A 27185-nucleotide genomic window follows, 5' to 3' on the forward strand; every position below is an offset into this window, starting at 1 on the left:
TACTTAAGGCACTAACTACTGATAGGCATAGTTAGCAAATGAAAGATTTTGATAGAGAACAAACAATGTATTTACCTTAATAGTGTTCAAAAGTCATAATATATACATCAGTTCATGATATCCAGCCTTACAAATTTACTGTCTCTGTCCAGATTATCCGCTCTCAAAACTCCGCCATCTCGCTCCCCACATCCACCACTGCTAGCGGCTCACCTCCAACTGCGCAACGCCACGCGCTGTTAACAGCCAACAGCCCAACACTACAATGGCGAATATTACAACAACGCTAACCTGCCACAGACTGCACACAGCACAGCCAGTGATTTTCATATAGAGCGCTACGTGGAGTTACCAACATAAAAACCTAAACAGCCTACTTAGAACTTGACTCGCTGCCACCCACAGAAATGTCTCTCAACTGTCACATTCGAAATAATATTGCTGATCTTAAGCTCAATAGCTAATTCATCTTAACACTAGTAACAACCACCAGTACTGTATTAAGGTTCATTTATTACTTCACGATCGGTTTCGTTCAATGAACATAATAAAGTGACATTCCAACAGTCTACATGACAACCCTCATAGAATTGTGCCGATATAATGCCTCAAGAAGTCTAATCGTGTTACGCAATGTTGAAGGCACACCCTGGGACACAACAATCACATAAACACTAAACCGACCGCCTGTCAGAAACAAAGTGAGCAATGAGTGCAAGGAACATGGCACATTGTGTACACTAGACTATTCAGACGACCACACTACTTCATTATCACAATTCGCTATCCCTCTGCTAGATAGTCGGTAGAGTGTTTGTGTGATCACCATATTCCAGAATGTGCGTTTAACGTTATACAGGGTGGTCAAAACAGTCTGAAGGTCTTATAAGGGTACTGCAGGTTCGTTTCTCCTGAGAAATAATTTTTAAGAAAAATTTTGATACGTTGTACCATTTCCGAGTTAATTAGCACTGAATTTAACCAATCAGGCAGTTGCGTGCCGTAATTCAAGCGGGCCGCATGAGACGGTATCGCCAGATGTGTTCTTCGTTTTGTTTCATAAAACCGAACAATAGAGCTGATAGCAATGTCACACCAAAGTCGGAACCGCGAATTGATACCAAAGACATTAGCGAGGGCTCGCTGCAATCTGCATGAACTAATGGAAGACACTTTCCTCGACTCAGGAGCTAGGTGCTGTGTAGCCTTCACGTTCGTATCGTCGTAATTGATATTTCACAATTCTGATGGCTTCACGGGCACGTTACGAAAGCTAATAAATCGCGAAAAAAAATGGAAGGCACTTCAGAATAAACGCCCTCCTTCTCAGTACAGCAGCGTCCTCGCACTAAGGTCAACATACAGGGTGTTACAAAAAGGCACGGCCAAACTTTCAGGAAACATTCCTCACACACAAAGAAAGAAAATATGTTATGTGGACATGTGTCCGGAAACGCTTACTTTCCATGTTATTTTATTACTTCTCTTCAAATCACATTAATCATGGAATGGAAACACACAGCAACAGAACGTACCAGCGTGACTTCAAACGCTTTGTTACAGGAAATGTTCAAAATGTCCTCCGTCAGCGAGGATACATGCGTCCACCCTCCGTCGCATGGAATCCCTGATGCGCTGATGCAGCCCTCGAGAATGGCGTATTGTATCACAGCCGTCCACAACACGAGCACGAAGAGTCTCTACATTTGGTACCGGGGTTGCGTAGACAAGAGCTTTCAAATGCCCTCATAAATGAAAGTCAAGAGGGTTGAGGTCAGGAGAGCGTGGAGGCCATGGAATTGGTCCGCCTCTACCAATCCATCGGTCACCGAATCTGTTGTTGAGAAGCGTACGAACACTTCGACTGAAATGTGCAGGAGCTCCATCGTGCATGAACCACATGTTGTGTCGTACTTGTAAAGGCACATGTTCTAGCAGTACAGGTAGAGTATCCCGTATGAAATCATGGCGGTGAATAGAGGAAGTACAGTACATACTGACGAAACTAAAATGAGCTCTAACATGGAAATTAAGCGTTACCGGACACATGTCCACATAACATCTTTTCTTTATTTGTGTGTGAGGAATGTTTCCTGAAAGTTTGGCCGTACCTTTTTGTAACACCCTGTAGTGTCGAGCGTGCAAGAACTCTCCGCCAGTTCGAAACCTCAGCTACAGCCGTCAGCATCATATTCTAAAAACGACTAGTAGTTAAAGTTTCAAACGAACTTTTACTGTTCTAAATGTCGAACATTGTACCTGCAGAGACCGGTTTCTTAATCTGTGCAAGTGATGGCTGGCTCTGAGCACTATGGGACTTAACATCTATGGTCATCAGTCCCCTAGAACTTAGAACTACTTAAACCTAACTAACCTAAGGACAGCACACAACACCCAGCCATCACGAGGCAGAGAAAATCCGTGACCCCGCCGGGAATCGAACCCGGGAACTCGGGCGTGGGAAGCAAGAACGCTACCGCACGACCACGAGATGCGGGCTGCAAGTGATGCTTTCATAGTAAATGAGAGTTGTAAACTATCGAGCAATCCTGTGGCAAAGAACTTCGTCAAAGCTACACAAATCTTTTATGCATTTAGGTAATAACGTGAATTAATATTTCATGTGTTCTAGTTTGGCGGGCCTTCTCCTAGAACAATCAAAGAAACTATAGTTATAGCTGGACGAAAGTAGTCTCGACAAGTCACAACAAGAACGATTCAAAAATTGAACATGGAGCTGTAGTGAGGATCGAGCTCGAATCGAAGGCTGAACAGTCTCGTGAGCTATGATCTACGCTTTAAGAACAACTGACTCTGTATCTGGTCGGCCGCTTTAATTTGCTCCCGCAACGGCCTGATTGGCTAATTCCAATGTTAATTAACTCGGAAGCGGCGCAACGTATCGAATTTCTTTTTTGACAACTATTTCTCTGTACGATCTACCCTGCAACACCCTTACAAGCTTTTTAGGATGTTTCCGACCACCCTTTATAAGACAATTAGACTTCTTGAGTCGTATAAAATGCAGTGTCTCGCAGCAGTAACACTGAATAAAATGTTCTGAGGCTTCCAACCGCTGTCAAGTGGTTAAAATTGCACGAGCTTTCGACCAATCATTCCTTGGCCATCATCACGTGGTATGACTGCCAGCGGGCTGCTGGTACGCCGTTATGTACACTATCTGCCGGTGCCACGTCACTGATGATCATGATATCGCCATATATGGGCATACGTTGACTCGGCGTTCTATGCAGCCGCTTCAACCTCATAGTCGTTGAATTCCATGTCACGCTGAGCCTCTGTCTTATTAATGGCATCTAATCCCTCACAGGTACTGTAGCGGCCGTCACCAAAACAGGCAAGTCAAGATCGTACCCGGTGCGTGACGTCATCAGACACCAAGTGCTGTGATTTTATGGTTTTGACAGCTTTATTGCCACATAAACACTGCAGCATTAATGAAGGTGCCACTTATATGTTCAGTGCTCCCATGGTATATTGTGCGTTCATGTCTGGTTTCGGTTTTCTGTAGAAAGATAGTTGATCTTCATTTTGTGATGAGCGTAATGCAGGAGCAAGGGCCTGCACCGGTTAGTGGGCTGAAGGACGACAGAACAGGAGGAAAGGAGCTATAATTGCCCTATCGAACATACTAAAGTTTTTTCATTGATCTGATCAACAGAAAACAAGCCAGGAAAAATAAAAATTTTTCGTAAATTCATAACTGACAGCAAAAGCTTGTGGTATTTCCTAATCGACTGTATTCCTTATTAACAGTGCAATAACATTGACAGAAACTCCAGGTGTGTTCATGTGTTTTTATTCTCCAAGAAAGGTTTATAAACGAACACGAAGAGCTACGGAATTTCATGAGTTTAACAAAAAATTATTAAGTAGCACTGTACTTGATTACTACGACAGAAGAGAGTATCCGACAGCTAGAAAAATGCTGGCTGAAGCAATCAGTTATTCTGACTGTGAGGTCTCCTTTCTTCGTCTTCTCCGCTCACTTCGTTTGCTATTTGGAAAGCGTAATGATAGACAAAACTTTTTATTGGAATACAAAGACAGTGCAGCAGTAAGAGTGACGTTTTTGTGTGCAATGCACTTATTACGCGTTGAGGACAGTAGTCTTGCAGTACACTTCGATAAAATTTGGGTTACACAGAATCATGAGAACAAATAGTGACCTACAGGTAATTTTGTATAGCGTATATCGGCGTTTTGATAGGAGCAGCGACGAAGAGTCTGTAGCAGCTGCAGATAAGAAATTTTCGTGAGATAAAGAATATTCTGGGTCCTATTAAGGCGGGGCATCGAATTAAAATTTCTGACGGTGGCATACAAGCACGCGACCGGTGCCGCGCACAGAGTCTCTCGTAAATAATTGTGTTCGTAGGCGGTACAAGACAATAATGATGTCTCGTAAGTTACCAAAATTAATGTTATAGTGTTCTTAACAACGATGAAGGTTTTTACGTGACCAACAGAACGCATATTCATCAGAGACGGCATTTTTCGTTACACAGGTGAAACAGTTTTACGCCTCTTACGGCATTTTATTTTGTCTCTCGGAATGCTTTTATGTGTTCTCACTTTGAAGTAAAAATGTCGTTATCTTGAAAATTTGTTGTTACGTTAGTTTCTTTTTCGTACAGATTGGTAAGAATTTTCTTTAGGAAAACCCTCCGTCATTTTGTCATGGACAATCTTTAGTTACCCGCAGGCTTTCACATACGTACTTAAGCTTGCGGGCCACTTCGTCACGTGAAGCGATAGCAGAACTCTTAGCGCATAAAGTTAAAACCGATATGAAAGGCACCTGTTTCCTCACACGCCAAGTCATCAAATGATGCCACAAAACACGATTCTGAGATACATCCATTTTATGATTACCCTTACGTTCACTCCATCTTCCGATGTTTTCATGCACGTTGTTTTTTTTCTAACGACGTTTCCGCAATAGCTGCCCTAAAAACTTCCAATATAAACTTCTACGGCGCTTCGCTTTCTGTCCCACGAATATCTTCCGCAAACCGTATTGAAACCAACAGAGGGCCGGATCCAACCAACGCACCGGGCGGTTCCCCATCCTTGTAGACTAAAAATAGAGAAGCCTAGGATTTTTTTGCAATTCACACTTCTGAAATAATCGGTAACGGCCATACTGTAAGAAGTTGAGATGACCTTGACCTATCTAATTTGGTGACGGCCACTATATTGTACAAATGAGATCGAGAGGTTGAATCAGGCGCAGTGAACGCAAAATCAATGTATATCCTTGTATGGCGATGCTGTGAGCACCAGTGACGTCACAGCCGGCAGCTAGTGTATGTAAGGACGTGCCAGCATCAGACCGCTTGACAATGGCCAAGCAATGCTTGGGCCAAAGCTCGAGGACTTTTAACGATTTGACGCCGCTGGAAGCTCGAGAAAATTTCATTCTTGAGTCATGATATCAGCACAGTTCAGTGAGAATTTGCTATGAAGACTGTTGGCAGTGTCACTTGATGATGATGAATGAACGAAACCGGTCGTGACGTAATAAATGGTCGTTATAACTAGCATTAACTGTCAGATTCGCTATTATTGCAGCACACTTCGACCCAGTGGCTAGACCTACGGGTCTTCAGACCACTTCTTCAAAATCAACACGGAAAGAGCGTCGGAACAACTCTCACGCAGCCCTTTCTTACGCTCCCGTGAAACTTTGGAAGACTAGCTACTCCTATCAGTTTCACAAATCTATGCCCTCATAGGTACTAACGTATACACATGTTATAAATACGGAACACTGCGTGAATTAATTGAACACTTTTAGAACAAACAGTTTAAAACATAATTTGGGTAGAGCATATACTATAGAAAACTGAATAAAAATGAAATATTAGCTGTTGTGGCTTCAGCTGCGTAGATTCGTTACAAGATGGCAAAATGTCAGTAGAACAATTTATATTCAGTTGGGGAACTTTTATTGTAGAAACTAAAGTTGAACTTTCTTCAAATACGAATTCATCATAGAAACATCCAATTATCACACAGGACCATTTCGTCGCTCAGAAGGTTGTTATACGTAAACAGAGGTAAATATAGCTACATAATTAATACTGTTAGGTTTTATCACCTCTGCAAACGTCCGTCTGAGAGAACCACATCAACAACAGACAGTGATAAGACGTTTCAAGCAAACAGCAAGTAAAATTCGTCCGAAAAGGAATTTTTCAAGCATGTCATCTCACATCTTCAAATAAAGGTAAACAATCACCAGCTGTTGATGGAAGCTAGTGTCGACGTTATTAAGTGTTGGCGAATTAAATTTAAGTTTCGAAACTACGTTTCTGGCAATACGCAATGTATTTCTTTTTCTATTTACCCAACTATGAACTTTGTATAGCATTTTTCTTAATCACAGTGACCTCCAGGTTATGCGAAAATTCGAACTAAAAGGAAGCAAGAAAGATTAGGGTTGGATATCCCTTCGCTGGGAAGGTCGTTGGAGACGGAATTCAAGCTTTATTTGAGGAAGGACTGGTAAGGAAACTGGCTTTGTTATTTTGAAAAGGACCATCGCAACATTTACCTTAAGTGATTTACGGAAAATTTAAATGGGGGCGGCCGCACATCGTCCTCCCACTGGCGAGTTCGGAGTCTTACTCACCGTGCAATATCGCACAGTACAGTTTGGCGTAGAGCCACGGGAAACTGTTTCCCCCGTATGCTGCTGAAGATTCAGGCAAGGGAGAGGAGGGAAGAATAGTGCTTTCCGTCTCTTCAAAGTCAAACTGTTTAGCTCTGACATGGCTCTGAGGTCATCAGTCCCCTAGAACTTAGAAGTACTTAAACCTAACTAACCTAAGGACATCATACACATCCATGCCCGAGGCAGGGTTCGAACCTGCGACCGTAGCGGTCGCGCGGTTCCACACTGAAGCGCCTAGAACCACTCGCCCACTGCGGCCGGGTAACTGTTTAGCGACAGCACACATTTCGAACAGTGATTCTTCAAGGTACGCTCCTGACTTGAAGTGATTTACGAAAAACCAAGGCGAACATAAATGCGGTGTAACGCGCGGTGATGTACAACTTCCCTCCTTCCAAATGCGAAGTACTGGACTGGATACCAAAGAGGTGGCGCTGTCGACGTATTTTGCTGTCTCTTCTCCATTGTTTCCCAAATACACAGAGGTTCTCATGTAATAATGCGAGGCATACGCCCCTGGAATAATGTATATGAGTACATGAATACTTGGATGAATATCATCGAATGCTTGGAATTTTATCCGAATCTGACGCGGCAAGTGAACCGAGAAATCTTTATCAAGGACTACGTCGCGAAAAACTTCGGAACCATGATGTATATGAGTAGTTTGAACAAAATGCTCCCGAAGACCTCGTTGTACTTCAGGGAGTCGAAGAAGACCATTGATAGTCGGCTGAAACTCTGGTTCATTGTACAGCACAACGGCCAAAAGGATTTTAGCCAATTCGCGAGGGAGGCGTATTACTGGGAGAGTCATCGCTGTTTCGGTTTCACGAGGTTAAGGCGGCAGAATACTGCTCAAGGAAAGCAGCCATCAGACGGTGAGTCCTCGGCTGTACACCTTTTTAGCATGTCATCGATGTTTCCCTCCCCTATATCACAGTTTTCATATATGCTTTTTTTTACATTCGTTATCGTTACTACATGTCACAGAGACACTTGGTAATTAAAACAGTTGTGACAATTCTGCAATGATTTTTTTATTTGATATTATTTGGTTTCAGGCAGAGCCCATTCACCAGGTACAGTTATTCCACATAATGATACAAACAGGACATTGGTCTGATTTCATAACAAAACATAAAACTTAATTAAACGAGGTAGGGAGTCAACAAAGTACATCAGTCTGACAGCACCAGTGTTAAAAAAGCGACAAAATTTTAACATAAAATCCAGTTATGTACATATACAGTGAAAGGTTAAAGATCTCCTTAGATTTTAAAGCTCCCTTTTGCAAAGAGAATGAAATGGCAAATACGTTTGGCAACGGATCTGCTCATGGAACTAAGAGGTACTCTAATAGAACAACAGTCCGCTGTTTTTAAAATATTGTACTGTGTAACTGTTCGTGGATGATAGGATTTATTATAATCTATGAATATATGTGCAATGTCCCCGTATTCATATGGCCTTCTCTTAGTCTGTTAAGAGTAACAATTTCTCTTCTCGTGAGCGCCAACTTGAGAAACCAAATGTGGTATGGAATCTGTTGCTGAATCGCCCAATACGAAGTGCCTTTGATGTTACGGTGTCTCGCCACTAACTTTTTCCATTTAGTTTTGGATTGGCTCGCGAGTCCACAACGAAAATTACTGTATGGCAGGTGTATGTCGACGGGAAGCAAATGCTGCATCATTTTCTCCAATTCATCGGCACCTTCGCTGGCCCTAATTCCAACACGTCCCATTATGCCAACCGGGGTGGCCGAGCGGTTCTAGGCGCTACAGTCTGGAACCGGGCGATCGCTACGGTCGCAGGTTCGAATCCTGCCTCGGGCACGGGTGTGTGTGATGTCCTTAGGTTAGTTAGTTTTAAGTTGTTCTAAGTTCTAGGGGACTGATGACCTCAGAAGTTAAGTCCCATAGTGCTCAGAGCCATTTGAACCATTTGTCCCATTATCCGTTGAAGATAAATCGGTTGACGCAAATCCTTTGCAGCGAGCGAGGTGCCAGAGTGGTTAGCACTCTGGACTCGCAGTCGGGAGGGCGACAGTTCAAACCCTTGTCCGGCCATCCTGATTTGGGTTTTCCTTGATTTCCCTAAATCGCTCCAGGTAAATGCCGGGATGGTTCCTCTGAAAGGACGGTCTCGATGACCTTCCCCATTCTTCCCTAATCTCTAGTGACCTCGTTATCGATGGGACGTTAAACACTAAATCTCCTGCTCTTTCTCCTCCGCAAATCCTTTGCGCTCTTAGACTTTGCAGTATATCGTGCCCCAAAGAATTAACTGTTGTTCCTTCGGCTACCGTCGTAGGAACGTCTAGAGCACTCATCGAGTAAGTATTCTGCAATGAAAGTTCCTGGCACATTAAAGCTGTCTGCTGCACCGAGACTCTCTCGGGAGATTCGCCTTTCGCCGGCAAGTGCTCTACCGACTCAGCTACCCAAGTACTACTCACTACCCGTCCTCACAGCTTTAGTTGCGCCATTACGTCATTTCCGACCTTCCAGACTTGACAGGTGGTCTGCTGAGAAACTTGCAAGACCAGCACTCCTGAAAGAAACGACATTGCGGAGACATAGCTTAGCCACATTCTGAGGGATCTTTCCAGCATGAAATTTTTACTCTGCGGCTGAGAGCGCGCTGTTATGGAACTTCCTGGAAGTGCGCCTTTCGCGGGCAAGTGCTCTGCCACCTGGGGAATCCAAGCGCGACTCATTTCATGCTCTTACAGCTCAGAGTATTCTGCAATGTTTAATTTTACTCAGTGAGATATTTCATTATTTTCACTTATGATGTGATCTGTATCTTATATTTATTTACATAAAATGTATTCGCAGTTGCGAATATGGACAGTCATCAGCTGTATAATGGAATGACAATGAAACTTTGTGCCGGACCGAGACTCGAACCTGGATTTTGCGCTTATCGCGAGCGGTCGCCTAACAGTTAGGCTAACCGGGCACGCTCCACGACCAGTCTCAAACATCCTTATATCGTTAACTACGTGTCTACAACATATACTCTTACATCCATTATGTACACTCATGCTGGTAATTTAAGGATAATGCTGATACATGGTGAAACAACGCTCTAGTGGGCAGTTTGCGGGTTTAAATCACCTCGGGGTATGACCATGCGGTGAATTTGACCTGTGATCGTCGTACGGTGCCTCTGGCAGCAGTCCACATGCGCAGAGGTGTGTTGGTGCATGTGAGAGTACGGTGCAGCGAGTAAGTGTGAGGCGTTTTCTGATGTGCTAATGGTGACTGAGTGTTGAAAATGGCTTAAAGAACACATATTGATGACTTTATGAGGGGTAGAATACTAGGGAGACTGGAGGCTGGTCAAACACAGAAGGGTCGTAGAACGGGCCCTCCGTGTGCCACAAAGTGTGATCTCAAGATTATGGCAACGATTCCAGCAGACAGGAAACGTGTCCAGGCGCTACAGTACGGGACGCCCACAGTGTACAACAACACAAGAAGACCGATATCTCACCATCAGTGCCCGCAGACGGCCACGGAATACTGGAGGTAGCCTTGCTCGGGACCTTACCGCACCCACTGGAACAGTTGTCTCCAGACACACAGTCTACAGACGACTAAACAGACATGGTTTACTCGGCCGGAGACCTGCAAGGTGCATTCCACTGACCCCAGGTCACAGGAGAGCCCGTAAAGCCTGGTGTCAACAACACAGTACATGGTCACTGGAACAATGGTCCCAGGTTATGTTCATGGACGAGTCCAAGTATAGTCTGAACAGTGATTCTCGCCGGGTTTCCATCTGGCGTGAACCAGGAACCAGATACTAACCCCTTAATGTCCTCGAAAGGGACCTGTATGGACGTCATGGTTTGATGGTGTGGGGTGGGATTACGACTGGTGCACGTACACCCCTGCATGTCTTTGACAGAGGAACTGTAACAGGTCAGATGTATCGGGGCGTCATTTTGCACCAGTATGTCCGCCTTTTCAAGGGTTCAGTGGGTCCAACCTTCCTCCGGATGGATCATAACGCACGGCCCCACCGAGCTGCCATCTTGGAGTAGTACCTTGAAACAGAATATATCAGGCGAATAGAGTGGCCTACCTGTTCTCCAGACCTAAACGCCATCGAGCACGTCTGGGATGCTCTCGGTCGACGTATCGCTTCACGTCTTCAAACCTCTAGGACACTTCAGGAGCTCCGACAGGCACCGGTGCAAAAATGCGAGGCTGTACACCAGCACCTGTCGACCACCTGATCCAGAGTATGCCAACCCGTTGTGTGGCCTGTGTATGGTGATCATATCCCATATTGATGTCTGAGTACATGCGCAGGAGACAGTGGCGTTTTGTAGCACATGCGTTTCGGGACGGTTTTCTCAACTTATCACCAATACCGTGGACTTACAGATCTGTGTCGTGTGTATTCCCTGTGTGAGTGTGCTATTAGCTCCAGTTGTGTGCAGTGCCTCGTTGTGTGGCACCACATTTTGCAATTATCCTTAATTTATGAGCAAGAGTGTATGTACCTACACAGGGCAGACATGTTAATTGAAAGTCGCTTGTCCAGTGGCGGCAGATTAATGCGATATTGCAGTACCCGTGTCGTTCACTACTACAATGCTATATCGTATGTATCTCTTTACATCCAAGATCACTTTCTACCTCTGTAAGTTGCTACCAGTGAGTCCTGGTTGCTATCTTACCGATTTAAATATACTGCGAAAGAAACTCAGACAGTAACAAGACGTTCATAGACGCTGCATTATCACATTATTCAGAAATATTGTGTCGACACCAGTGTGACAATGGAATCTAATGTTTTCCTGACTCCCCAAGCCTACCAGATCGCAGTCCTGCGATTCATGACTCTCTAATGACCACTGTTGTCGCTCATCAGGTGACACGTAGCCATTCAATTTGCTGCAGCAATAAGCATTTATCATTTTCTCTGACTTCTTTTTATATTGCTGCTTGACAATGTCTTTCCTATAAAGGCTGCCTTGGCGTGTGAAAGGCGTTGAAATGTTACATGAAGTGGCACACCTTCATAAGCTGCACGTTCAGAATCTCCTGTAAGTCTCTTTCACGGCTACATATGTTGAGAAGACTGAAGACGAATCACGGAATCAAGAACTGTTTAAAGCAAGTAGCCTGGCTGATGAGCCAAAACACTATGACCACTACTCACCGCGAGGCTGAATGCTTTCTGAAGACGTTTCAAGCACATCACACAATTAGGAAAGCATACAAGCGGAGCACAAAAAATTCAAATGGTTCAAATGGCTCTGACCACTATGGGACTCAACATCTGTGGTCATCAGTCCCCTAGTACTTAGAACTACTTAAACCTAACTAACCTAAGGACATTACACACATCCATGCCCGAGGCAGGATTCAAACCTGCGACCGTAGCGGTCACGCGGTTCCAGACTGACGCGCCTAGAACCACACGGCCACACCGGACGGCGCGGAGCACAAACTAATGGGGAATCATTCTAGCGATACAGACCGCAAATGGCGAAATGCACTGGCGTAAGCACGTTGGCAGAGGGCACATGGTTATGGTTTGGCGCCTGGGAACATGCGTCTTGGAAACAGTCGGTAGTTCGCATGCTACTGCGTTGATCACCCGTGGGAAGCTGTTGAAGGAAGGCGAAACTACACTGCTGGCCACCGTAAATGCAACACCAGGAAAGACAAGAGGTAGCGCAACAAAATTTATTTTGTAGATAACATGTTGACCAAATATCAAATGATTACGTTTACAGACGTCTGTGACATGTGGTTCCTGCCAGAATCAGTAGCCAGAGTAGCCGCCATTGTTGGAGATCACCGCTGCCACACGTCTCGGCATTGAGTCAAAGAGACGTTGGATGTGTTCCTGGGGTACAGCAGCCCAAGCAGCTTCCACACGTTGCCAAAGATCATCTGGTGTGGCAGCTGGGCATGTAATCTGGGTCACTCGTTGAGCAACCATGTACCACATGTTTTCTATCGGCGAAAGATCCGTAGAGCGAGCCGGCCAGGGAAGCACTTCAATCTGGTTATTGACGAAGAACCTTTGGACAATGCGCGCCACGTGTAGTCGCGCATTATCCTGTTGAAATATGGCTGTGGCCGAGCCCTGAAGGTAAGGAAGGACAACTGGCTCCAGCACCTCGGATATGTAGCGCCGGCTATTTAAAGTACCGGCAATGCGTACTAGACGCGTGCGAGAGTAATATCCAATACCGCCCCATACCATAATACCCGGTGCAAGACCAGTGTGGCGGTGTATAATGCAGCTGTCCAGCATCCTCTCTCCACGGTGTCTCCACACTCGAATCCGACCATCGTGGTGCTGCAGACAGAAGCGTGCCTCGTCAGTAAAGACAACGTCATTCCATTCTGCCGTCCACATCCGTCTGTCATCACACCATTGGCGACGGAGACGTCTGTTGTTATGCGTCAGTGGTAGACGAAGCAATGGACGTCTTGCGGACAGACCACTCTGCTGTAAACGGCGTCGAATGGTACGCGCAGACACTGGATGATGCGTTACAGACGCAATGTGCTGTGCTATGGTTCGGGATGTCACTGAGCGATCCGTCACTGCCATGCGCACAATTTGCCTATCAGCACGTGCAGTGGTGCACCGAGGTGAATGCGATCGACCACGTCGGTCAAGTCGTACCCTCCTGCATCCAACGGTCACATATCCGCATTACAGTTGTTTGGTTTCGTCCAACACGACTAGCGATTTCTCTGTATGATAATCCACAATCTCGGTAAGCCACTATCCTTCCTCTGTCGAACTCGGATACTTGATCAAACGATGTTCGCTATTGTCTACGAGGCATAACTGATCGTCTTGTGAAACAACCACAAGGTAAACACACGTGCCGAACGTACACTCGTCGAAATCGCCAAGCCTTAAATGGCGCTATGAGGTGGCGCCACAGGCGCGCGTGATGTGCGCCTGCGCTGAAATTCTAATCAGTTGCATATCTCATCGCTGCAAACCCATGGTGTGAATTTCACTTGATTCGGATGCTTCCTTCAGGGTGTTGCATTTACGGTGTCCAGCAGTGTATGAGTACATGAAAAGACCCATCAGAGAGCGTGGATATAGGGGCCTGCCCGCTTTGTAAAGCAGGATAGATGACGATCTGTGGCATATACAATATTGTTGAAGGCGCAAGTGTTTGGGACCACCCCGTTCATTGTACGTTGCTGAATATGGGTCCACAATAAACAACCTCTACGTGCCTCCATGTTGAGCCAGCGGCATTGCCAGTTAACGATTGTAGTTGTAACGTCGCGAGTCAATACGCAATAGCATTTATTGCACTACTTTCCAGTACGGCTCATAGCTTTGGAGCCGTTGGCGGTGATAGAAACAGCCGCTTGTATCTTAGCGTGACTCATTCGCACCTGTCTCTAGACTAGCCGTCGGAAGCGGTACCTGTGTCAATTCGAGCGACAGAATATTCAAGCCCCTAATAATCTAAATAAACTATATTAAATATTATTCAATTTAGTTAAAAGTCAATATACTGCCCTTTGTTATCAAAAAGAAGGTTGTGTAAAAATCTCAGCTTTCTAGTTGGCAATACTTTCAGAGTTAGAGAAAATTACCTAAAGCACCCCAAACTGACACTTGTATCCTTAAAGTCAGCTAATATTCATAACAGTTCGTCTTTTAGCATCATTTGGAATCATTACTGAAGTTCACAAATTCTTTGGTATTTTCATAATTAAAAACGTTAACTATTTTTCATTTTCGTAATATAAAATACAGAAAAGATCAGTATTTATTTAATGTGTAGTTGTGTGGGTAATTGAGAATGAGTGAGAGTGTGTATGTGTGACATACGAAAAAATTCAATATTATTTCATGTTAAGCATTACGTAACTATGTCATGGGAAAGTGTTAAGCAAGCAAGTTGCAATGAAAAATGTAATTTCCCCACCGTGCTGATGACGTATGTCCAAGGGTACTTGCTTTTGTATGAAGGCAGCCAGAATAGCCATTTGCAGAGTAATACTTTTCTAAAGTTATTTCAAGATTAGTTTTCTTTTCGTTTGGTTTTGTTAAACATTTTATTAATATTTGCACGATGAAGTGACGTAAATGCATCTGTGAACGTTTATTGGCGTAAGACAGTATTAGCGCAAAAAGGAACTCGAAGGATTGTTTTGATTGGCTGGTCATTTTGAACAACCAATTAGAGTTTAGCAGTTCCCGTGCACTGCCAGGTAGTTATAGGCTGTGGAAGGACCAGCATTCAGGGGTCGCTAGTCAGCTATCGGACGTGCAGGTCATGTTGAACGCTTCCGTATTTATTATGTGTAAAATGAAGAAATAATTGGCTTCTCGCGTCCAGATTGTGTGGCCGTAATAGAAGTTGCATTTACGGAGAGTTTCGTGAAGTTTGGAAGTTTATGGATTGTTTTGTTGGAAAGAGAACCGCGTGTGAACTTTCGGCCTTTGTAAACTTCCAATTGGCATGTTTCATATTCGCCTATGGAATATTTAGCGAGCAGTTTCTTTATTAGATATCCACTGAAAAAGAACCGAATGTGAAACTCGTATGTTGTAATGACTGTAAATCGCGTGATAATTCGGGTTGGACTTAGATACATTCCTGGCTGCCTTGCGTGTATACTGGATTGTCTGAACTGTGAGCCGAGGACAGTGATATTCTCCGGTTATTAAATACGAGATGATGACAAATTTTATTTTGAACCTAAAGAAATAAAAGAACTTGTTGCAGAATTTTGACATTTTTCTAAAGAGATGAAGCAATCGTCTTCTCCCCTGAAAATTGTTATATTACAGGATAGCTTGCTACAAGAGTTTACACGGACTTTGCGAACGTAAGTATTGACGATGTTTTTCTTCACCGCTGCTTTTAACGCCGTCTGAACAGTATCTACGTATGCAGAGAAACGGGCTGGTGATCAGACGCCGTACTGAGGTATGTGGAACCTGTGTAGTGCACAGTACGACGAGAGACAGTGATCAAACAATTACGCCACAATCTTAAACCACCCCGCCGCACAATACGCACGATATCATCGAGATCGAACCACTTGACAATGGAAATTGGTCACCCGGTCGTAAATCACGTGTCTTATTACGCTAGGTGAATGATCATTTCCGGATAGGCAGTCATATAGGTGGAGGCTGCGCGAACACGCAATGCGCAATGGAAGCTGCCAGAAGATGGTAGTATTATTGTGGTGGTTCGAATTCGGCGCCAGAATCCGTCACTTTGAATTCCCACCGACTGACGCCATCGGCGGCCACAATGACAGAGGGCGCGCCGGGGTCGGCCGCCCCCGTGCTGCTGCTGGCGGCGGACGTGCAGAACCTACCGGAGGTGGACGACGTGAACTTCCCGCAGCGACAGACGGCTGATGAAGAGTGGCTACAGACTTTGCCCTGGTGATCGGTTGGACCGGTCGGGGCACATGGTCGGTCAACCGGAGGTTGCAAGTCGTAGTTGGGTCGAGTGGGCATGGAGAGTTTTACGTCCGAAAAAACAGATACCATCTTCATATATATATATATATATATATATATATATATATATATATATATAAGGCTTACCGGCCATTCGCATGTCCAAAAAACAGATACCATCTTCACCAGCCATTTGACCTTAACTAACATAAACTGACAAGCGACAAACTTCGGCAAGCCCCTGCATATCAGCAGCACTGATTGGTAATTACCAGCTGCTATTAGAGCCGACCAACAGGCCACAGCAGGGACACCGACGAGCTCGCCCACTCACGCGCAAACAATTCTCCAACATCACCCTACACTGTGCATCCGATATATGACCTATCGGACACATAAACGATAATAAACCTAACTGTTGCAGGTTGCCGACGCTGAACGGGAGCTCTACACCGGCATCCAGCGGCAGCCGCCGAGCAACACCACCGCACAACGCCATAGGCATCGACATGCATGATACCCACTACTAACAAAGCCTACCCCTGCATGACATGTCGCAGGCAGCAAGACATCCGTTACTGCTCTTACCACCCGACCTACTATCACAAAAGGTTTTTTTCCCTTGGTTCTTGCCTTGGCACTTTTTTCCCTCTGCTCTTCAAACCGCTACCCTTCGCTCGACTTTCGACCCAATCTATCTCTAGATGAGAGTGTATTAATGGTTTAACCAGACGTACACAAACATCGCAGTACCCACATCCTGCGAAACTCACTTTAGTGAAAACTAACCCTTATGCAGAGATGGCAAAGGCCATTTGACCATCTTCTTCTGTGCGGAGGCACAAACAGTGCCCGAACTCTTACGGGAATCGGCGGTAAAGCCTCGAGTAATGAGTATGACGGGCATGGGCACTATGAATATAGAGCGGGACAGTAAGTTGCGAATGTGGGTCTCACGGGAGGCGGGCCAGAGATAAGTTCCTGCAGTCGTAATATCCTCTGTGTCCTCGGTGGCTCAGTTGGACAGTCTGCCTTCGGCAGTGACACAGTGCGGACCGTGTTGCCTGCCGGCCGCGCTGCGGTGCGCGCGCCTGTTTGTTTACGCCGGAGCAGCTTCGCGTGTGCGGTGTTGTGAGTCTAGAACGAGATGGCACACTCGTACAGAAAAACGACTTTGAAGTTCAGTTTTGGGAACGACTATATACGACCAAAGGCACACGAGACTGAACGTTTCTTAAGAGAAGAGGTAAAAATCGATCCACAGGAAATCGTGGAAATCAATTTATCGATCGTTTCAAGCGTCGTCTATGTCAAGCTTGTTGAGGAGGCTGCTTGCGAAAGACTTCTACAACGATCACCGAACGGGTATCGTTTCTGTCATTCCGACGCGAATGTTGGTGCGGCTACGGTCGATCAAGCGGGAATGGGGATCCGCACTATACGAGTCTTCGAATTTCCGTTTGAGGTCCCGCCTGAACTTGTTACCGATGCTTTTCGACCATACGGTACAGTTCTATCCCATGTGGCCGAAAAATAGACGAGTTTTACCACGTACCCCGTTTTAAATGGGGTGAGACAAATACGGATAGAACTGCGAAAGCACGTCCCCTCTTATTTGTGCATAGGAGGTTGTCGAGCGATTATAATCTATGATGGGCAACCTCGCACTTGCTCGGAGTGCGGGAAAGTAGGTCACGTCCGCTCGGAATGCCTCCAGCGACGTCTAGTGCAAACCCCACGGGATGACGTTCAGGCGCCGCAACAGATGACTGTCTTACCGTTGACCTTTGTGGAAGCCCTGAGAGGCGACGTGAGGGAGATTTCCGATGGGCACCAGCAGCTGCCCCCTATAGAGAACATGGACACCAATGGACTAGAACTCCGACCACCGGTTCCACCACAGCAGACACAGGACACCACACAAGAGATGCAGCTGACGGCCGCTCCAGGCTCATCCGTGGTGGCTGCCAGTGCTTCCACCGAGAGCGTGATAGGCCAGGCCCAAGACGGAGGATACGCAACCCAAACAGCCGATGCGGAAGCAAGGCAACGGAAACAGCGTTCGCCGAAGTGAAGAAAGAAGCGTCGACTCACTTCTGCTGACGATAGCCATAGTCCCGAGGGGACAGTGGACGACAACGACAGTATCGACCTAGACCAGTGGATTCAACAGATACCGAGATGACGATGCAGGAATTACACAGCGACGATAACTTGAACTCTCCTCTCCTTTGGTGACCGGAAGGCAGAAGTGGAGATGACAATTGGTCAACATCCGAGCGGTGACAACGTTGCCTCCCATCCTTCGACCAGTACCGGAAATATGCTGGGGGACTGGGCGCAAGAAATAGACCAACAGGAAGAGAATGAAAATACGAACGCGACGATTGAGGATAGCCCTGGCCAGAGGCCGGGAGGGGTCGGGAAATGTTGAACAACTTAGTGTGGTGAGGAGCGCCGGGGGGGCAGATAGACGCTTAATGACACCGCCCTACAACTGATGAACACACGCCAGGCGCACCGAATTGCAACGATAAACATTAATGGCATTCGGACACCGCTTAAAATTCAAATGCTGAAAGATATGTTACGCGCTGCGGACGTGGATATTGTACTCCTACAAGAAGTGCGTTTCACATCGCCGCTAGAGTTCTACGGCTACGAGACACATTATTCAGTGCACGATGAAAGTGGATGCAGTGTGGCGATTCTCACCAGGGAAGGAATAGGACTGGAGGACATGTCTCTCCCTTCGGCACGTGGCATAGCGATCACTGTCGACGGCGTTCGTTTCAGCAATTTATATGCGCCATCTGGCTCCACAAAACGAAGAGAAAGGGCGACCTTTTACAGCAAACAGATAGCACCGTTGTTCGCTAGACGCTATGATAACTATATAGTGGGCGGGGACTTTAATTGTGTCGTCGACAAAAAGGACCAAGTACCTTATTATGTGCCATGCATGGAACTGCGTGCGTTGATTACCGAAATGGCGCTTCTGGATACCTGGGAACTGCAGCATGGCGACAGACCGGGTTATACGTTTGTAACGGGACACTCGGAAAGTAGACTTGATAGAGTCTATGTGACACGAGCTCTAGGACGGCGATACTGGATGCCGAAATCTGACCAGCGGCTTTTACGGTTCATATGGCGTACGTCTGTACGATTTCACTAACGCGTCAGAAGATATGGCGGAGTAAGGGTCACTGGAAAATGAATTGTGCACTTTTACGTGACACTGAATGTTGCCGGTCGATAGAGGCGGCCTGGGTGACCTGCGTTCGCCGACAACGATCATACACCTCGGTTCTCCAGTGGTGGATCAAATGCGCAAAACCAACGTTACGGAGAACGTTGATACGATACGGGCAGGACAAATCGCAGGGGGAACCGCACCACGGCTGATTTTTATTTTATAGCCCTGAGGGAGCTGATGACCCAACAACCATCGCCGGAAAGGCACACGGCCATACGCAGGATAAAAGTTAAGTTATTACAGCTGACGAGACTAAGAATGGAAGGTATAATGGTCCGGGCGAGATTGGCGGACACAGTTGCTGCCGAAACCCCCTCCATGCACCACGTAGTACGTGAACGCCAACGACGACGCAGGATATTGATCAGGGAACTAATCTCTGAAACTGGCCAGCAAGTTGTGAACCAGCGTGATATTGCGCATGCGTTTACTGACTATTTCCGCCAGTTATATGGACCTGCACAAGTGAACCACGAGACACTACATGATGTCATATCGGAAATGCCAGATAGAGGACCACCACTGGATGCACAGACTTTCATCACAGCGATAACAGAGGACGAGCTGACAGATGCAATTGCCAGGGGGGTGGGGGCTCCGAACAAGTCCCCAGGACAGGACGGCTTCCCAATTGAATTTAACCGCGCCTTTGCATACCTCATGGGACGGACCTGGATTCAGATGTACAACGAACTCCTGTTACCGCAGACTGAGATACCTGCCGAATTCACGGAGGGTATCATCATCCCAATACCCAAACCACGCGGTGGCAGAAGGCCAGGAGATTATAGACCACTCAATCTCTTGAACTGCAACTATAAGATTTTCGCGCGCATCCTTGGGGCTCGCCTGCGGTCTTCAATTTCTGATAGACTCCTCACAGATCAAACTTGGCGGTAAGAGTAACGTACATACAGCGCTCGGTGACTACCGAGATATCATCGCATTAGCAGCGGCATGCCGAGTGCGTGGGGCACTCATCGCTATTGACTTCGATCATGTGTTCGACAGAGTGGATCATATCTTTTGCATGCGGTGATGGGCAGATTGGGAATCCCACAGGCCTTCATTCTAGTGATCATGCGACTGTTACACGGCGTGCGATCAAAGGTCTCGGTGAATGGGCGGGGCACTGACTACATTGTTATTTCAAGGTCAGTTCGTCAAGGTTGCCCCCTTTCGATATTTTTGTATGCAATGGCTTTGGAACCCTGTCTATATGGTCTCCGAAGGCGGTTGGAGGGAGTGCCGTTGCCACAACTGACCTTTCATTGCCGCGCTTATGCTGACGATGTGATGCTGGTGGCAAGGACAGGCGACGAAGTACGTACGGCGTTGGCATGAATACAGCGATACGGGATGGCGGCAGGAAGCGTGCTTAATCTACAGAAATCACGCTGCATGAAAGTCGGTTGAGGATTACAACCGGGGGAGGAAGGCCCGCTCATGTTAGTTAAGACCATAAAATGTCTAGGTATTACGTTCCACACGGATGTGCAGCGGACAGCAGCGGATAACTACCGACGCATATTGAAGCTGATGCGGACAATGGTGCTGTTACAGAAATTGAGAGCGTTGGATATGATTCAGAGGGTGACCTATGTTAACGTATACCTAGCACCGAGACTCACTCACGTAGCGCATGTCCTGCCTTTAACGCGCACAATGGCATCACGGATACAAGCAACTTTCGGAACCTACGTGAGTGTGGGACACCTGTTTAAGATCTAATACACAACGCTTACGCTACCACCAGGAGAGGGTGGACTTGGTCTAGTGAACGTATATGAAAAGGCACGGGCGTTATTCGTCAGTACGATTTTCCGACTGTGGCGCTGTCAATTTCGCAATATCTCGGGTACGTTGGCCGATGGTCTAGCGCCCACTTCAATGCTGCCCCCAGTCAATGTGGGCCATATTTCACCGAAGCTGTCACATTTCAAGTCTTTTTTTTTTTTTTTGAGCTTACCTGTGTCAGTTATTCCTTCCCAACAACACGGCTGCCGACGACGCCAGATGTATACCAACTCTTACTGCGCCGGTGCCCCAGGAATACCCTGGAAAAGAAGTACACAGACAAGAACCGGCGACAGATATGGCGCGTTATACGGAACGTTTACCTCCCAACGTCGGTACGCTCAACATGGTATATGGTGGTAAATAGGAAGTTCGCAACGAATCAACGGCGCCACGCGATTCATTTGGCAGACACTCCACTATGTTTAGGCTGCGCAACAGTTGACACTGATGAACATCGTTTAGCATGTAGTGGGACGGCTCCAGTGTGGCACTTGGCACAACAGATATTGGCGTTCCTGTTACGCTCCGCCCCTCACACAATTTCTTCAGACACACTTTTTTTCCTCCAAGAATCTTATTTTCCGGTCCAAAAAACCAATCCAGTGACATGGGTACGGGGAATGGTGGTGAGCTACGTGTATAACGAATAGGAAAAGGACAAAATTGATTTTTGGCATTTTCTCCTGGATGGACACACGAAGGTGCAACAGCATAAGAAATATGGGCAAGACTTCGCTAATTACTTGCGACTTACATTTACCGACCCGCCGGCCAGATGGGGTGTGACGGGTGAGAGATGAGATAGACGAAGAAGCCGAGATAGACATCGATCACACTTACGGACCCTTAGTTAAGACGACCCAGTCTTACACCAACGTCTGGAGAACGAGTCGATAGATGGCTCTCTTGCTCTATCGAATGTCGGGTCGTGAGCTGGTGTCGCCCCCGACACGAATTTCATTTCATTGATACTGGAGCATGTTTCTTTTGTATTTGTACTATCCGCAATGTCTTCATGTCTTTCATTAGGGCATTTTCGGTTTTATTCGTTTCTTAATTAATTAATTTTCTAATTAGCCACTATTTGTCAACATATGGACATTGTAGACACTATTTATGCGGTAGTACAACAAAATGTATGCCAGCAAAGGTGGTATGCCTGACATTGAAAAAAAAAAGTGGCTAGCGTTACTGCCTCTGGATCACGGGGTCCCGGGTTCGATTCCCGGGCGGGTTGGTCATTTTCTCTTCCCGGGGACTGGGTATTTGAAAAAAGAAAAAAAAAGATGGATGCCGGCACGGTAGCTCAGCGTGTTCTGTCAGAGGGTTAGCTGTCCTCTGTAATACTGACTTAACCGATCAACGACGAACTTAAATGGGTGTCTTACGACGTCAGCCACGAGCAGATGCAACGAACGAAATCGGACAAAACGAGATTTAAAAAAAAAAAAAAAGATGGATAGAGTGTCTGCCGTGTAAGCAGGAGGTCCCGGGTTCGAGTCCCGGTCGGGGCACACATTTTCAACTGTCCCCGTTGACTTATATCAACGACTGTATGCAGCTAAAGGTATTCATTTCATTGTAATTTCAGTCATATTTGTTACATAATGTGTTATTCATTTGAGTACTGTGCATTCTGTTATTCACTTAATTATTGTTCAAAAAGGTGTCGTTCACATTTTGGGAAGGAGGGCGTATATGGGCAACGTTAATGTCTGAGCTATCGATTCAGTGTAGTAATGGACTTGTCTATTGTGTAAGGATTACCTGTGGTCATTTTAATATTATTTATTCTGAAATTCAGGACTGTGAACCCCTCAGTAAATTTAAATCTTTTCTTGTTAATTGTTATTGAGATCTTTCCGACTACTGTTTGCCATGTTATTTGATGCGATTTGTTTTTTATGTAAAGGTTATAGGTGGGCGCTTTAAAATTGTTTGTTCTAAATGTAGGAACATGAACCCAGTACATAATTTGAAATTTTATTTTGGTTGATTCCAAGAACGCAAATGTCATGCTGGTTCATTACCTGCTTTCTTAATATTAGCTGTTCCTTAAAGAAAAAGGGTGAATGAAAGTTTAAATTAAAATTTTCTATGTTCGTTGATCTCAAAAGTATCATTAAAAAAACTTCATTTGTTTAGTATTAGAATGTTGTGCTGTAATAACTGTCGTATCGATTCTCTTGTAAGGCTAACTGGGAGTCACCTCTGAATGATTGTTCTGCGTAAATGTTTGCGTGTAATAAAAGGGTGGAACTTTCGTTAATTGGAATGTTGTTACGTATGCCAGCACCACCACTTCATTGTTACGTTTCAGTTATGCTACGGTGGACAGCCACCTCGGATTGCATGGGAGGCACAGTTACGGCTGTCGAGCAACTGAAATTATTACGGATTGCCTGCACTCTTTCATGATCTTCCCGATGGTAATGGCGTCTCCTAGGATAAATATATGTGTCAGAAGGCCAGAATATTGCTTCAGTGGATTGAAGAGCGTGGTAGTGCCCTCATGTTGATGTCGTTGATGTCTTGTCCGCCAAAAACACGTGATCATAACTTGATGTATCTGAGACGCTATGTGGCGCCAGCTCCGTGTACACTACCAACCCTTAATTTACGTTAACTGCATGACTTGTGCGTTGACATTTGGTGAAACATGTATTCAGAAACCTGGCAATCACTTTTCGAATCCGTGCCACGCAACGTGTTCCAAATGTGGACCAACACACATTACACAGGGGGTCATAAAATGCACTCTAAGAAAAAAGAACACACCACGAAGGAATTATCCGCATGGAGCCGAAATCGATAAATGTGTTGTACATGTACAGACTAATAAATGTGTAAGGTGGCTATAATTTCGCACCTTACAAGGACTCGTCTACATACATTGTCGTGACTTACAATTGAAATTAGTTATCATTTGAGACGTTTTACATGGTATATATCAATATTTAAAGAAGCCTGACATTGTCACGTACACCTTGTAAATAGTTGTTAACGCTTATTGCGTGAAAGGTTGTCTTTATTATTAAAACGGCATAATGAATGATTGTTTATACTAGCAGAGGTTGGAACGCCAGTGGAAACGAAATGGCAGGCGTAACTCAGGCCCTGGGTGGAAAAGCCCGCCGGCCGCGGTGGTCTAGCGGTTCTAGGCGCTCAGTCCGGAACCGCGCGACTGCTACGGTCGCAGGTTCGAATCCTGCCTCGGGCATGGATGTGTGTGATGTCCTTAGGTTAGGTAGGTTTAAGTAGTTCTAAGTTCTAGGGGACTGATGACCACAGATGTTAAGTCCCATAGTGCTCAGAGCCATTTGAACCATTTTTTTTGGAAAAGCCCACAGAAGTGTGTTGGTCCTGCTTAACACAGAAAGTAGTGCAAGATGGATGTTCGGGGCACCTGTGTGCTGAAACACAATAGAGCGACTGCTGGCCGTACTGTAGCGAGGCCGAAAGGATAACGGGATAATACTTCGGAAACTCTGAAAATCATGGGCGCGTCAGAGAGGAACGAGGAAGCGTTACCTCGGAAATCACGCAGGCTGGGTTATTCCTGAGGATTTTTTACTCTGAGAAGCGTACCATTGTATGAAATCCTAATTAAATTCCTAATTAACGGGAATAGGTATTTCCTCGCAAACTTTCCGCGCTCGACGACAAAAGACTAAAATATGGTTGTACGACGTTCGGAAGAATCTGTAGAGGGGGAGAATATTCCGTGGTTTCGAGAATATGATTCGGCTTCTGCAATTACAAGGGAGGGCAGCAGAGCTTTGCAGTGAAGCCAGCAGTGGAGAGAATGAAGTCTTGCATTTTGAGCGCCCGTGTTTGCTGGTCGGTCAGTATCAGCTTTGTTGGTAGAGACGGACTTGCTGTCTTTGCTCTCAGGAGATTTTATAGTTAGAACAGTTAGGCACTGTACTGTTTCGAACTTATACGATTCTGGACTTTGCCTCCGGGTTGGAAGTCGTCGTTGAGAACGCAGTGTTCAGTGACTGAAAACACTTCTTCTGTCTATACTCACATTGAGACGTTATCTGAATTCCGTCCTTGTGGCTGGGAGGTCGCGTTTCTCATCTGTCAGAGGACCGCCTACTGCCATCCTAGTGTTTGAATGAGGTTTTTTGTTATATTTTGTGGCTGGAGTTGTTCTGTCGTTGCAGACGTGTATGAGAACCATCACTCCGGCGCACCGGATGCAGTACATACGGTGAAACAGCTAATTGCTTCGGCTTATTAGGGCTATAAAGCTAAATAGCTGTGATCACGTAACTTTATTTCCACTGAAGTTGCACACACTGTAGATCGATCATCTTTGAAAGTAATGTCTGCTAATATTTGGTACCCAGATGATGGCAGTCATCTCATGTTATTTATACAGGGTGTTTATAAATGAATACCGGGGTTCTAACGCTTTATAATATTTGTTATATTAAACTTACAGTTATAAATGATATGTCAAAGGAAAGAGCAACTCAAACCGTGTTACCAAGAACCTTATAAATGTTCAATGTGAGCACCATTTGTCACACGTCACACATCAAGTCTGTAGACGAGTTCTTCCCAAACATTGATAAGTGTGTCTTCAGTGATTGTAGCAACAGCCGCTTCAATCCTGTTTCTTAATTTAGGGTGATCTGCTGGTAGCGGAGGCACGTACACACGATCCTTGATGAAGTCCCAAAGGAAAAAATCACATGGCGTTAGGTCGGGCGAACGTGGAGACCATGCAATGCAAGCCCTGTCATTGGGCCCCTTGCAACCTGATGTGTGGCGAGTGACAAATGGTGCTCACACTGAACATTAATAAGGTTCTTGGTAAAACTGTTTGAGTTGCTCTTTCAATTGACATATCATTTATAACTGTAAGTTTAATGCAATAAATATTATAAAGCATTAAAACCCCGATATTTATTTATAAACACCGTGTATTAGATCGCGTATCCATAAAAAGGGCAGATTTGGGCAGTTGATCTGTAATGTCAATTAGAAAATTCATTTGTATCCCTATATGTCCATTGGACATCGATGTGTAAACATTTGTGATACATAAAGGGGTTTTAATCTACAATAAATGTATAAGCAGAGACAACATTTATCATTTTGTAGTTACAAGTTCCCTTAACCATTCATTTATGTTTTATGTTGTAATTTACATGTTAAAGAGTAAGAAGGAGGAAATAATATCACCATTAAGATATCCTAAGATCTGTTTCACGGGGTAGTCAGACAGAGCCAAATATTCATTTCCGCTTTCAGTATTTTCCATTGTGCACATTCATTTTTACACCCGCCTGGAGTAGAATCTTGGAAATGATTCCAATTTCAGAAAGATTTGATAATTTATTCAAGAAAAATAGTTTCATAAACTGAGCAAGTTAATATGTTGGTCCACCTCTGACCCTTAACAACAAGTACTGATTGATAGTTGTTGGATGTCCTCCTGAGGGATATCACGCCAAATTCTGTCCAACTGGTGCGTTAAATGGTCAGTATCCCAAGGACGTTGGAGAGCCATACCCATAATGCAACTAACTTCTTCAATTGAGGAGAGATCAGGCGACTTTGTTGGCCAGGGTAAGTTTTGGCAGGCACGAACACAAGTAGTAGAAACTATTGTCTTGTCTGCTGAAATGTCTTGCTGAAATGTAATCCAAGATTGGGTTTCCATGAAGGACAAAAAAACTGGGTATAAAACATCGTTGACGTACCTCTGCTCTGTAAGGATACCGCAGATGACAATCAAAGGGTAGCTGCTATTAAATGAAATGACACCCCAGATCACCACACGTATTCGCTCTGGAATCTTAGTGACTGGAGTAGAGTTATCTTCAGTGATGAGTCCCGCTTCGAACTGGACCCAGAGTACTAGCCAAGACATCTCTGGAGATGCCCCAGACTGCGGTGGGATACCAACCTGACTTTCGCCCTCCATATGGCTCAGGAGTGGTGGTTGGGAGGTCCATTTATTTTCAC

Source organism: Schistocerca americana, chromosome 7, assembly GCF_021461395.2.
Source record: "Schistocerca americana isolate TAMUIC-IGC-003095 chromosome 7, iqSchAmer2.1, whole genome shotgun sequence".
NCBI lineage: Eukaryota > Metazoa > Arthropoda > Insecta > Orthoptera > Acrididae > Schistocerca > Schistocerca americana.